At 38.1% G+C, this 12,232-nt stretch overlaps 1 long non-coding RNA gene across 2 annotated transcripts; it reads left to right on the plus strand.

Annotated features, from left to right (window-relative positions):
* Nucleotides 1–8,406: 8,406 nt before the first annotated feature.
* Nucleotides 8,407–9,895, plus strand: LOC149713574 (uncharacterized). Of its 2 annotated transcripts, none has more exons than XR_016369278.1 (2): nt 8,407–9,628; nt 9,702–9,895. It is a non-coding gene; the product is annotated as an uncharacterized LOC149713574 (long non-coding RNA). The 2 variants fall into 2 exon arrangements; XR_016369277.1 differs by having other exon boundaries at nt 9,720–9,895.
* Nucleotides 9,896–12,232: the final 2,337 nt, after the last annotated feature.

The raw sequence follows: 12,232 nt of genomic DNA on the forward strand, positions 1-12,232 counted from the left end.
CTCTATATTTCACTAAGCTTATTGCAAGTAATACTAGATATGCCCGCCGGAGTCTAGATCTTAGTTTTCTTTATGAAATCACTAAACCAAGGATTATGCTATAAACAGATGTAGTATAGCTTAAGTAATATATAAACAGCCATTTCAAATAATAATAATAAAAAAATTCTTTGGAATATCAAAATGAAACAGAGCTTTAAAGCTACAAAAGCACTAAATGCATCATAATTACGAAAAATATTTCATCATATTCACTTTATATTAAGGATAAAGGGAATATTATGGTTCTGCAGGATTTCTTTACACATCAAAGCAAAACGAATTTCTAACGCAGCGCACTGCGGCACTAGTGTAATAACGGACGGACACACACAGACAATAACATAGACTGCTTTTTAACTCTTTCCGTATTAATTTTGAATTGAGAAACAAGATTATCTTAAATATTAAAATAAATATAATTAATATTTAATATTTTTTTCGTTAGTTATTCGCCTTATTGAACGTTACATCGCTTTAAAAAAGAACCATTAAACATTCTTGAGATACTTGACTAATATTGGCGTTTGAAATGAAGCATACGCCGGTTGCTTCGCCTTACTAAAATAGGTAGTATATAAAGGATTCGAACCGCAGCTGTAGATAAGAACATCGCAATTGCGTGAACCTTGGAGGAAGACCCCTCCATTGGAAGGCTAGACGTTTCTCGTAACCCTAGCCGATCGCCGCGTATGTCTTAACCTTAAGGATGATGGTGGTGTTAGAAGCCAGGTGTACAGACTGGTGTCCATGTGGGATGGACAAAAACAAAGACCAGAAGATGGTGGTGTTAGAAGCCAGGTGTACAGACTGGTGTCCATGTGGGATGGACAAAAACAAAGACCAGAAGATGGTGCTGTTAGAAGCCAGGTGTACAGACTGGTGTCCATGTGGAATGGACAAAGACGAGAAGGTGGTGGTGTTTAGTAGCCAGTAAGTAGAAACTGGTGTCCATGTGGAATGGGCGAAAGACTAGAAGATGGTGCTGTTAGAAGCCAGGTGTACAGACTGGTGTCCATGTGGAATGGACAAAGACGAGAAGGTGGTGGTGTTTAGTAGCCAGTAAGTAGAAACTGGTGTCCATGTGGAATGGGCGAAAGACTAGAAGATGGTGGTGTTTAGAAGCTAGTAAGTTCAGACTGGTGTCCATGAAGGGTGGACAAATGAACAGAGTTGTTAGACAGGCAATGGAGTAATAGCCTGTAAGTGGAATACAATTTCCGGGACTGTAAATGCGGTCTGGAAATTGAATACACGTTTGCTCCGATTTGCAAACTGCGAACGCGGTCACGTGGGTATAACAACGGACAGACGGACAGACAGACAGACAGACAGACAGACAGACAGACAGACAGACACGTCGAAATTAGAACCTCTCCGTGACATACGTCACTCGGAGAGGTAAAAATCTTCTCTATGCAACAGAGTCCGCGCGTTTCAAACGATTTCGCAAATATTTAGTACACTGGTTTCCTTTAACCGATAGACGGGCTGAATGGTCTTTTGGGTTCGATTTGTTGCCATCTTTTTAAATGACGGGTAAAAACTTAAACACCATATTTATGGAAAAATTTCTGCGTGAAAAGTAATGAAAAATGTTCCGACGGTCTGACGGGCAACGCCGAGTGCCTTCGCTCCCAGGGTGATTCAAAAATATCAGTCATCAGTAAAATCTACCCATTCTTTGTGTCATTTTGATGGAAGTCCTTATTACACGCGAGCGACGCCGCGGGTAACAGCTAGTATTTCTTTATTTTTTTAAATATTCCGAAATATTTTTCATTTCTAATATTATTTCGTGTTTTATCTTAAATTACTGAAGATTTTCTCTTTAGAATTGAATTCAGCCTGAAAGGATTCAAAAATGTCAGATACCTCGGCTTGTACTCGTTTTTTGAAGTGACATGAAAGGAGAAGTGTCAAAACGTGTTTTTTAGTTGGTTGAGACATTTTTGAATTCACGAAGAGCTGATTTGATTGAATTTATTCTTTAGTGTACCGCCGAATAGGCCCTCGACACGCAAAAAATATAAGTGAGGGTCATCTGACAAATTCATATAAAATTCTCTCGATGTACTCGTTGAAACCAAGAAACAGTTCCTTAAAGTAATGGTACATGTCATATTTTTTCTCATTCCGACCCAAAGTACTTGGGCTCAAGAGGCATTCGGGACCACCGCTTCTCGAAGATTATGATAGGTTTCGAAACTCGGTTTGTCCATTTACTTCCGCTTGTATTCGTAGACGACATTTTACTCCTAGTATACCGCGGGGAAGGAAGGCACTAAACATGTTTTTTTTTGTCTCTGAGGCAAGGTAAATATCAAAGGAGAGTGGGATTAAGTCGAAAGCTCCATATCTATAAAGTAACTTCTGTACCTCCATCTTCGGCAACCAAGTACTATTAGCACCCTCAGCATTTTAAAACAGTCGTACGGTATGAAACCTCAAGGATGCCCGCAGTGTCTTAAAAATAAAAGCTAACTCTTATACAAATACAATGGCGCTACGCGGCAAAACAATAACAATCGCCTATCGAAGGGTGGGAACGTGCGCAAGGTAGAGTTTCATTCGTGCTCATGGCCCACCTCCAGTACCCCTCCATCCCACTATCTCCTTCAAGGATGAATCACACGTCCTCGTTCCCCTTAATTCCGCGCTTTCTGTTACTTCCATTCTTATTTCTTCTTGTCTGACAGTCTCTAATATCTCCTTAATATGCAAGGTAAGATAAGGCCAAACTAGCAGACTACAGTTGATCGTGCTTTTTCATTTCGGCTAGCTGAGTCTATGGAGTTCTCCGTCTTAAATAATGGCACAAAAATGACCGATAGACAAATATTAATTGTCAAATGCTTTTATGAAAACTAAGAATTAAACTTGACACTTGGTCATAACACCATGTACAGCTAGAGCTAGCTTGAACAAAATCGATGGTTTATGGTCTAGTCTATATGGGATCTAATTGGTGTACAAGGATGACGAACACCGTTGATCAGTCAATCGTGACGCCAGAACTGTTGTTTTATATGGGCAGTGCCATCTCAAATACCAGGCCATGCAATACGAAAAAAAGGGGGTGGCAGTTAGTATTTCACAAATGGCGCTAGATGTCGTTTTTCTGGGGTTTTAAACTGGCGGCAAATTCAAAACTAGGGGAATTTTTTGAAAGCTTGCAAGACAACGGTTAAAGTAAAGGTATTGAGGATAATATAGCAGCTGACTTAAATAAAAAGACACATAGAAATTCAAACGACATTATAAAAAGGCATGTATCACAGTGTGGGTAAAATGTATTTACATCTTTAGATTTTTTCATGGGAGAAGTTTGTTCTTGAACTTTTTGTACGATTCTTTGCGATCTGTTAAATCTTTTGCGTAGTTGTCTAACAATGGTCTTATAAACTTTGTTAACAGTAGTTTCATTAATGCCAAATATGTATCACAGTCATATTTTAAATCCTTCGCAAAATATGATTGAATGAAATATACAAGTATCATCAATGAAGTGCATTGCTTCCTTCACAAAATCTGCAACATCAATTAAACTGTTCGTCTCTATCGATCTAGCAAATGTATTAAACTCAAAAGTTTTTGCGTTGGTTCTAGGTTGAGAGACACGATCCAAACACATTGATCTTTTCTTTGTAGTTGGGCTTCAGATTTAACTGAATTTGACGAAAAATACAATCATACATACCTAAGTATCATTTTAGCGACGAATTGCACCCATAGCCCGCCACAGCGTGAGAAATAAGGCGGTGGCACAGGGCAAATGACCAGTTTAAAAATTTGCGGGTCCAGTTTAAAAATTAAATCGGAGGGGGTCAAGGGTCCTCGGGACCACTAAGATAATTCAAGGGTAACTAGAGTCCAAACATTAACTCTAATAGTTTAATTATCCACTTCTCTAGTTTAGCAGACGGCGTGCCCTGGTCAATGGTCATTGTGAAATGGACCAGGTTATTTAGTCCAGTTTAAAAAAAACCTTATTTCCCACCCTGGTCCGCCATAAGCGAAAGAAGTGACGTCATGCGAGACTGCGCAGTACGAATTTACTTTCGTCATCGCGAAAATTCTCCCCAGAAAAGAGCCATCTAACGGTTACTAAGCGCAAATTCAAATTGTCAAATAAAAAATATTTCTGTTGTACATTTCCAGGCCTAGTATTAGAGAAGGCAGTGATACGGGGCGCTTCGTGCCCCGCTGATTAAAGGGTTACGCACCGTGAACTCTCCATTTCGTTATAGCCTGTTTGACGTTTAACAATTTTTCTCAGAATTTACCAAGCTCTCGAGTTGCTCGCATATTTTTTGATGTAAAGCGAAGATTATTAATACTCGTAATTTATGGATTGCATACAAGTTTGACAGTCTATTCATTTTAAAAGACCCATAACAAGACGAGTATTTCCTGCGCTGACAAAAGAAACCTAAAGCTAGGTTCGCACGTGACCGAAAACTTTGGCGCTGCGTCAAAAAATTTACTTTTACCAGAAGTATATAACACTTCTCTTCTAGAGAAGTGTACCACAAAGCGGGGTAAGTGTAACGTCATTCTTCCCAATATTGGAACATTTAGAGCAAGGCTACTAAACCAAATCACATACACGATAAATAGTTCCCTCATCATTACTCTATTGGTGTTTAAATATTTGGCAAGACGCGCTCGTGCCCGTCATGACGAGGTTTGTGGGATGATTGCTGGGGATTTAGTGTCAAACTATTATAGAATTCACCTTACGGTGCGATGCCCATTCGTTGTTCGATGAGCGGGAAAGCAAACTAAAAGGGTGAGCCTTGGAAGAATGACGTTACAAAACTAAAGCATTGACAGGATACAGAGTGTCATCCTATTCTATTATCCACTTCTGCTTTTACGCAGGCCTTCGACGGCAAGATTTTATTTTGGTTCACACATACGACCGAATTCCGGCCAGAAAAGGCGGTTAACCAATAGTCACGTGGCACGAGTTGGAATAAGGACTCGGAGCCACAAGAACGTAAGCTTTGGCCTCTGATTTTTATTTTAATTCCGGATCCTACTACTACCAAAAGCAGGTCAGAGAGATTCACATTCAAAAGTTTACAACTTACAAACCTGGCAAAAGCCACTTGTGATCAAATCCGGTTAGAGAATTCAGGCTCTGAAGTTGGTAACCTGCAAATGTGGCAATGCCGAGTGGCGTCGAGTTAAAAATAACTCCAAACGGGGGATAAAAAATTTCCCCTATTAAGACGTCAAAATAAGCTTCGTCTCGCAAAGAATTTTGATTGGTTATCAAAATAATGTTAGGTCGGCCTCTGCGTAAAAAATATAACACAAAATCTGTCCGACCGAAAGCTGTTTCGATCGCGTTCTGCGGAAGATGTTTTACCGCAGTGTTTCGGTCGTGTTTTCCTTTTAGTGCGAACTAAGATTTACTCGCAAAATATTTCCTTACAATGAGAGAATATAGTGGCCAAAAACATTTATATCGATTTAATCTAGTAAAAGGACATCACAATCATTCAGAAAAACCTACAAGATTATGTACTTCAGTTTTTATAAAAATTTTATAAATTGACGTGAAAATCTGACTGATTTTATTGATTCACACACCATCATAAGGACGTTTAACCAATTAGCAATCCGACATCACGCTACCATTTATTCCGAAAGATCCTCGAGCTATAACGTTTTAGAAGTCAATCCATATTATAAAAATATACGGTATTTTTTTCAAGAACATTTCGTTTTATTAAATTTCCTTGATGTTGTTTTAAAAGTCTAAATCGTTCAAAAATGTTGTCTATTTATCTCATTCTCACACTGAAGGAAAAGCAGCTAGTGCAGTCCGATTTGGCTACTATTTAAACACTCGATGTTATTTCCTCGTTAGGGTTCTTTTGGGAGAGCGAGTTTTGACTTAAGGTTCGGACTGAAACAAACCTTAAGGCTAGCGAACTTCCTTAACTAAATTAAATAACTTCTTTTTAGACCTCTTTAACTATACAACCTAACCCTTTTTTCGATAACAAAGTATACGATTTGGTATACTTGCGACCCTTTGGTTTGGGTACGTCGCTAAGTTATTGGGCGAGGATCTCGGTAGCTGGTTTCTGAAGTTCTGGAGTACAAAGGACGAATCCTTCAATTTATAGGTGCATCCTCAGGTCATTGTCGCCAGAGAGCCGGAAAAGTTCTTGCCTTAGCTCTTCTGCAGGGCTACGGTGACGTTGACGTTGACCTGAGGTGACCGCTACCCAAATCCCTTCCCAATGATGTAGATAGCTAGATGGAAAGTTTCTCAACGTGCTATAACGTAGGTTCTAAAAACCGAATGACGTTGAAAACTCTCCATTGTGGGCTTAAACTATACATGGTTTAAATTTTTTGTAAAGATTTAGGTAGAAATTTAGAAGAACGGAAAAACCCTCATTGAAAAGGGTTGTACAAAAACAAATTTATACAATTTATAGAAGTGTGTTAACTAATGTAAATTTTTCTTAATCGCGCAAATATACACTCTTTTTCACACACACTAACCGAATACCACAGTCTTTGCTAAATCCAATTTACAAGGCTTAATCCTTCATCCTCCCTTTGAAAAGAACAAACAAAAGCGGTACTTTCTACTAATAATGGTTCTAGCTCATTCTGCGAAGGTTCAACCTGCTCTTTGAACCGCAAATGATCCAATCTGACTCATTCTTCGCCCCTAGGGTTTTTGGGCTCATGAAAACGATTCAAAAAGTTCTATTACAAAATTACGATTTGTCCAACGGTTGTTGCGATACAGCTATTGTCATTTTTCAGTACCTGAAACTGGTACTATTTCCGCTACTTTTAACTAAATCGTTTTTGAAATAAAATATAAGCAAATGTTTTGAGACTAATAATGAGGTTTCTGGGGCCATTTTAAAATCACTTTTCAAGGAAAACGTTTTAGTACAATCATAAGTCGATTGCTATTCTCCAAGTTCGTTTCAATACTGAAAACCATTGCAACTTTTAACATAGGTTAGAAGTCAACGTACATGTTTTGATTGAGCCAGTTCTATAGCTCCCATTTCAAACAATACTGTATAATTTGAACAACTTCATACGAAGCCCTAGACAGAAATATTTTTCCGTAGTGGGAGCAATTGCTATTTCTTTTCCCTTCGCTGATATATTGGGTTTTTATTACATTACTGATTACTAGATAATAACGTAATTAAGGGTTCTGTTCGCTGGCGTTCCAGCCTTCGAGTCGGGGATACGTATCGATTTCTCATTGGTAAGCCTTGGCCCTGGCCTTCACCGCCCCGAAGTGAAACAACATCTGTCGCCAAGCAACAACTTTTTTCCAGAGTGGGATCTATCTTGGCACGACGCCTCAACAAATAATATGACACCCGAGAAGGGCTGACGGAGAATAGCAATTTTTTATGACAAACCCAATATTAATATAATTAGGAAGATCCTTAACAAACTATCGAGCAAACAACTATAGAACAGCGTCTCTTCTACGTCTCCCCCCAACCCCGACGCAATTCATGAAGGCTTGATATCTTTCTTTCGTGCGTGTCACGTGTGCGTGTGGAGAAAGATAAACAATTATTTTGTTACAATAAGCGTTCAAATCTCCCCCTCCCTTTCATAACAATGTAATAAAGGGGTTCATCGACCCCGAAAATTTATACATATTGGAAACTGTCTAATATAAGACCTGTGTAAGGATAAATGAGAGTTTATTGTGAACTGGGCTTTTCCGTTGTACCTCACAGACAATTAGACTAGGCTGCTAGGTTAGATGCTACCATCGAAGTGATACGTAAATATATTTCAGAATTATGAGAAGTGACGAAGCCCCGCCCACAAAACCCCGCATACCAATGAACTTGGGATGTATGCGATAGGTGCGATCAGGAATACATTAATTTATTCTACTAGGAATAGTTAGAGGTCATAGACCCCCCATAGGCGTAGAGTTTCTCAAATTTTTGGTGGGGCCCGGCCCAACAGGTATGAACCAATACTTAAATAGCTTCATGCATGATTAGGGTTCGATAATTACGGTAATTTTGGAAAATGGTAAATTACCGTTCATGGTAATTAACAAAAATTAAAAAATATATTATATTGATCCTTTTTAAGCTAAATAATGAAAAATACCACTTCAACGTAGCTAGAGCTCTACATTTTCTATCCATTATCGACAAATTGGTGGATAACCGATTGTTTATAAACCAAGTTGAGGATATTATACGTTTTAAACTGGAAGTTACGTGGATAATTTTCGAGTATGGATAAAGATAAAATGACGTTGTAAATGGATAGATAATGCCAAGCTCTAATAAATGTAGCTATACTTTAAATAGCATAGTATCTTAAATTATTTAAAAAACGAGTTTTGATGTTGGCTGCTCAAAATTTTTTCGAACAGCAACAATGTCGGTATTTGGCTTAAGCGATATATCGGTATCGGTTTTAAGTTTTAACTGGTATCGGCGCAGCTATAGAGATGGACCGATACAGATGACATATCGGTACCGATATTTGGCTAAACCGATATTTCGGTATCGGATTTAACTAGTATCTGCCCATCTCTAGCTTTTAGACCATTTTCCAAGAGAAAGAAATGAGAATTCGGTGGTACATTACCATCGTGGTAATTTACCAGTGTAAATTACCACGGTAATGACCAGGGTTATTACAGTTTTCGTAATTTACCCGAGAAAATTACTGTGTAAATTACCATGGTAATTTACTGATTTAGAACCCTATGCATGATGCTAGCATAGGATGTATATAAATTCTTAACGATGATTAAGTAATAAATTAAACTTACTATTATAATATATACTATATTATATAGTATATTTATATAGTATGTTTATATAGTATATCTATACACTATATTTTTTCTAAGGATAATTGAGGCATTTTTAAACAAATGTCACTATATTTACGCAGTAAAATGGACATAGAGTCTAGAAAATGTAAAAATCTTTACGAAATATGGAGACTTCCACTGCCAAAGCTAAGGAAACTCACTAACCTAGAAAACTGTGAAGGCGACTTAACCCATGACTAATTTGCACTTGTGACGCCAAAACCGGTTTGAAAATATTTAACCTAAACTGTGGCGTTGACTCTCGCCGAGCCTTACCAATGATTCTAGACGTTTTAAGAGGGATGAGCAGCTCCAGCCTTTTCACGTACATACGGAAGCGCCCGGGGCAGAGGTTTATTTTAGAGGGAGTCTATAACGCGGGCCCTCGTATTTTCCTCTTTCAAGGACAAATTGAAGTTCTATTCCGAGTATTCCTCCACCATTTTTGCGTCCCACCGGATCTAAGCCACAGTTATCGGGCCTATTTCGCTTCGATTTCGCATCCTCCTCATCATCCTTGACTTGGCCTTAAATGGTACTAAAATAGATCATACTGCACATGACACGCCGAAAACGCTTCCACAATTTCCCTCTCCCTTCTAATCCCTCTTAAAACATATAGTATTCCTGGCCATACATTCGTTTTACACGGCATAATATCGTACGAGCTATAAACCTTCTCATTAGATCCGAAGCACTAAAGTCGCACTAGACTAGAACATGCTTAAAGTAGGTGATTTTTTGAAGACCAGTTGCACTTTTCTATTATATCCCTAATTCCCACCATTATTTGTATCAACAGTCTACCTTTTTGTTGTAGCATCTAAATTTAATTGACGTGAAGACCATGAAAACCAGCCAACTGGGATGGGCTGCCAGATGCTTCTGCCTTGACCGGTCACTTCACTCTCAACCATTTACAAAATATTCTCATAGAAACTAAACTTTTTATATTTTAACCGAACAAAATAAAACAATTCTATTCGGAAAAAAGTCCTCTGTGGTGGTTTTAATGAATTTTGCATTTAGATATACATAAAAATAATTTTTACGAGGTTACTATCTTCATGATTTCGGTATTATGGATGACAAATTTTTGGAGGGGCCCGTGGCCACCTCAAAAGTTTTTGGAGGGGCTCGGGCCCCACGGGCCTATAGAACTCTACGCCTATGAGACCCCCTACTAATATTACATTGAATATAAGGAGGACTTAAACTTTACTTGACTGCCCGCTTCTACTTCCCAGCGTTTCATTGGCTATTCACATATAGAGCTCAACCGTCTACGCCTTCAGAACACGTGATGAGAACTTATTTACATCTGGGTTCGAAGCTCATAGGTCTTATAAGTTGCGGCCTAGGTCAGTGTCACATGGTTTCGAAGTTCAAATGTATTACGGATGACGTCAGAGGTGACGATTTCTAACCCTCCTCCTAGGCTAAGAAGGTCTTTTAAGGATTCCAAGTAGAAGAAATCAGAGCTGTGCTAATTAATTAGTTAGCTAATTGAATTTCTAATTAATTAGCAACATTTACTAATTGAAAATGGTAATTGAATTTTAATTACCTTGTGCTAATTGAGAAGTAATTCTAATTAATTAGTATGAATCGGAAAGGTAATTATCTAATTAAAATTTAATTAGATTTAGGATTAACTAATTAGCCAATTGGATTTTCAATTAATCTTTTACGCCAATTTGTTGTAAAAAATCGAGGAATTAACTCTTGATTCATCTATTTGAATATGAAAAAGCCTTATTATATCGATGAGGAAACCTTAGTGCTACTCTAAATTTTTCAGCTCCTCAAATATGAGAGAATACTAGTACTAGTAGAAAATTACGTAGTTCGCAACTGCCCCATTTCGAAATTTCGACTGTTTTACCTACTCGAATTAATAGCAGTGCGCATGTATTTACTACTCAGGAGTCCATTATAGGAACTGTGGCAAGAAAATGAAGAAATGAGAAAAATTTTAACATGACGGAGGGCTCGAGGCTTGTCTCATTTTTCGAGAATAATTCATGGCTTCCGTACCCGTTTTTCAATGGCATTAAAACATCACCAAAGTACTAAACCCATGAGCACTTTTAAACTTTTATGTTTACTTATGGCTTCTTTTTTACCTTAATTAGAAAATAGTAATTCTAATTAATTAGTTTGATAAATAAATGTCTAATTTCTAATTGAATTGAATTAGTTTCTGTCTTATTGCTAATTTGCTAATTAGTTAGTTCATAAATATTTCCCTAATTGCTAATTTACTAATTAATTAGTTCATAAATATTTCCCTAATTGCTAATTCTAATTCAATTAGTTGTCAGCTAATTAGCACAGCTCTGGAAGAAATCTATGGATTCCTGATTGGTACCATATAAAGCATCAGGAATACATAGATTTACTACTGGGAATCTTTAAGAGGCCATAGACCCCACACAAATATCTGATTGACTGTGAGGGGAAGCGCCAAAAACTTTTAAACCGCCTGCTCCTCCTAACTCGCGTCTTATTGGTTATGCGAATTTGTGGGACAGATCGAGATCATGACCTTTTAAGCTGTCGTCTGCATGATCAGTTTCGGCTCGGAAATGGTCGGGAAGTGCGAGAATTTGTAACAGTTTGACGTTAACGACGTTTTCGAAGCGGAAATTTCTCTAACTGTAACTAAAGTCGACGATTTATTAGTTAGTGTAGCTCGAAATTCAGTATTGAAAACGAATGACGTTTACCTCCCCTTAAACCCTAAGCCTTTGCATAGGGATACTGAAGTTTTGTTTTTGTATAACTTTGGTGAAGAGTGGAAGGAATTAAATTGTTACTCTACCCTGTGAAAATTGTAATATCGAGTTGTTAACTGAAAGCGAGTCTCCAAGTATTTTCGCCTTTTTTTTTGTGAAACGTAATCCTAGTTCTACTCGTTCAGACGACGTATCAGGTTTACATTCGGGTTCAGCGCGCATAGGTCGCGGGAGTCGCGGCGCAGGTCGCAAAATACGTCAATGTCACGTGGTTAAGATCAAATAAATTATGCATGACGCCAACGGTGACGGTTTCTACACCTCCTCCCCTTACAGTCAAGCACCCAGGCCCATAAAATGGCCTCTTAATGATTCGAAGTAGTAAATCTATGTATTCCTGAAAGCATTTGAGTGTCTTATACTTCTCAGGATAAAGTCTGTTGAAGAAATAACTGTGGGAATATCGGAAAACAGGTAAAATAATGGCGCTACCCTTGTTAATTTGTTTGCAGTTTAGGTTCTTTGCTTTCGATTTGCATAAACGTTCCCACCCCTATACTATGTTCGTTGCTTTGTAGCAAAAAACAGAGACTCG

This window comes from Phalangium opilio, unplaced genomic scaffold, assembly GCF_054372755.1.
Source record: "Phalangium opilio isolate 3A_F unplaced genomic scaffold, DU_Popi_V2 ptg000009l_1, whole genome shotgun sequence".
Classification (NCBI taxonomy): domain Eukaryota; kingdom Metazoa; phylum Arthropoda; class Arachnida; order Opiliones; family Phalangiidae; genus Phalangium; species Phalangium opilio.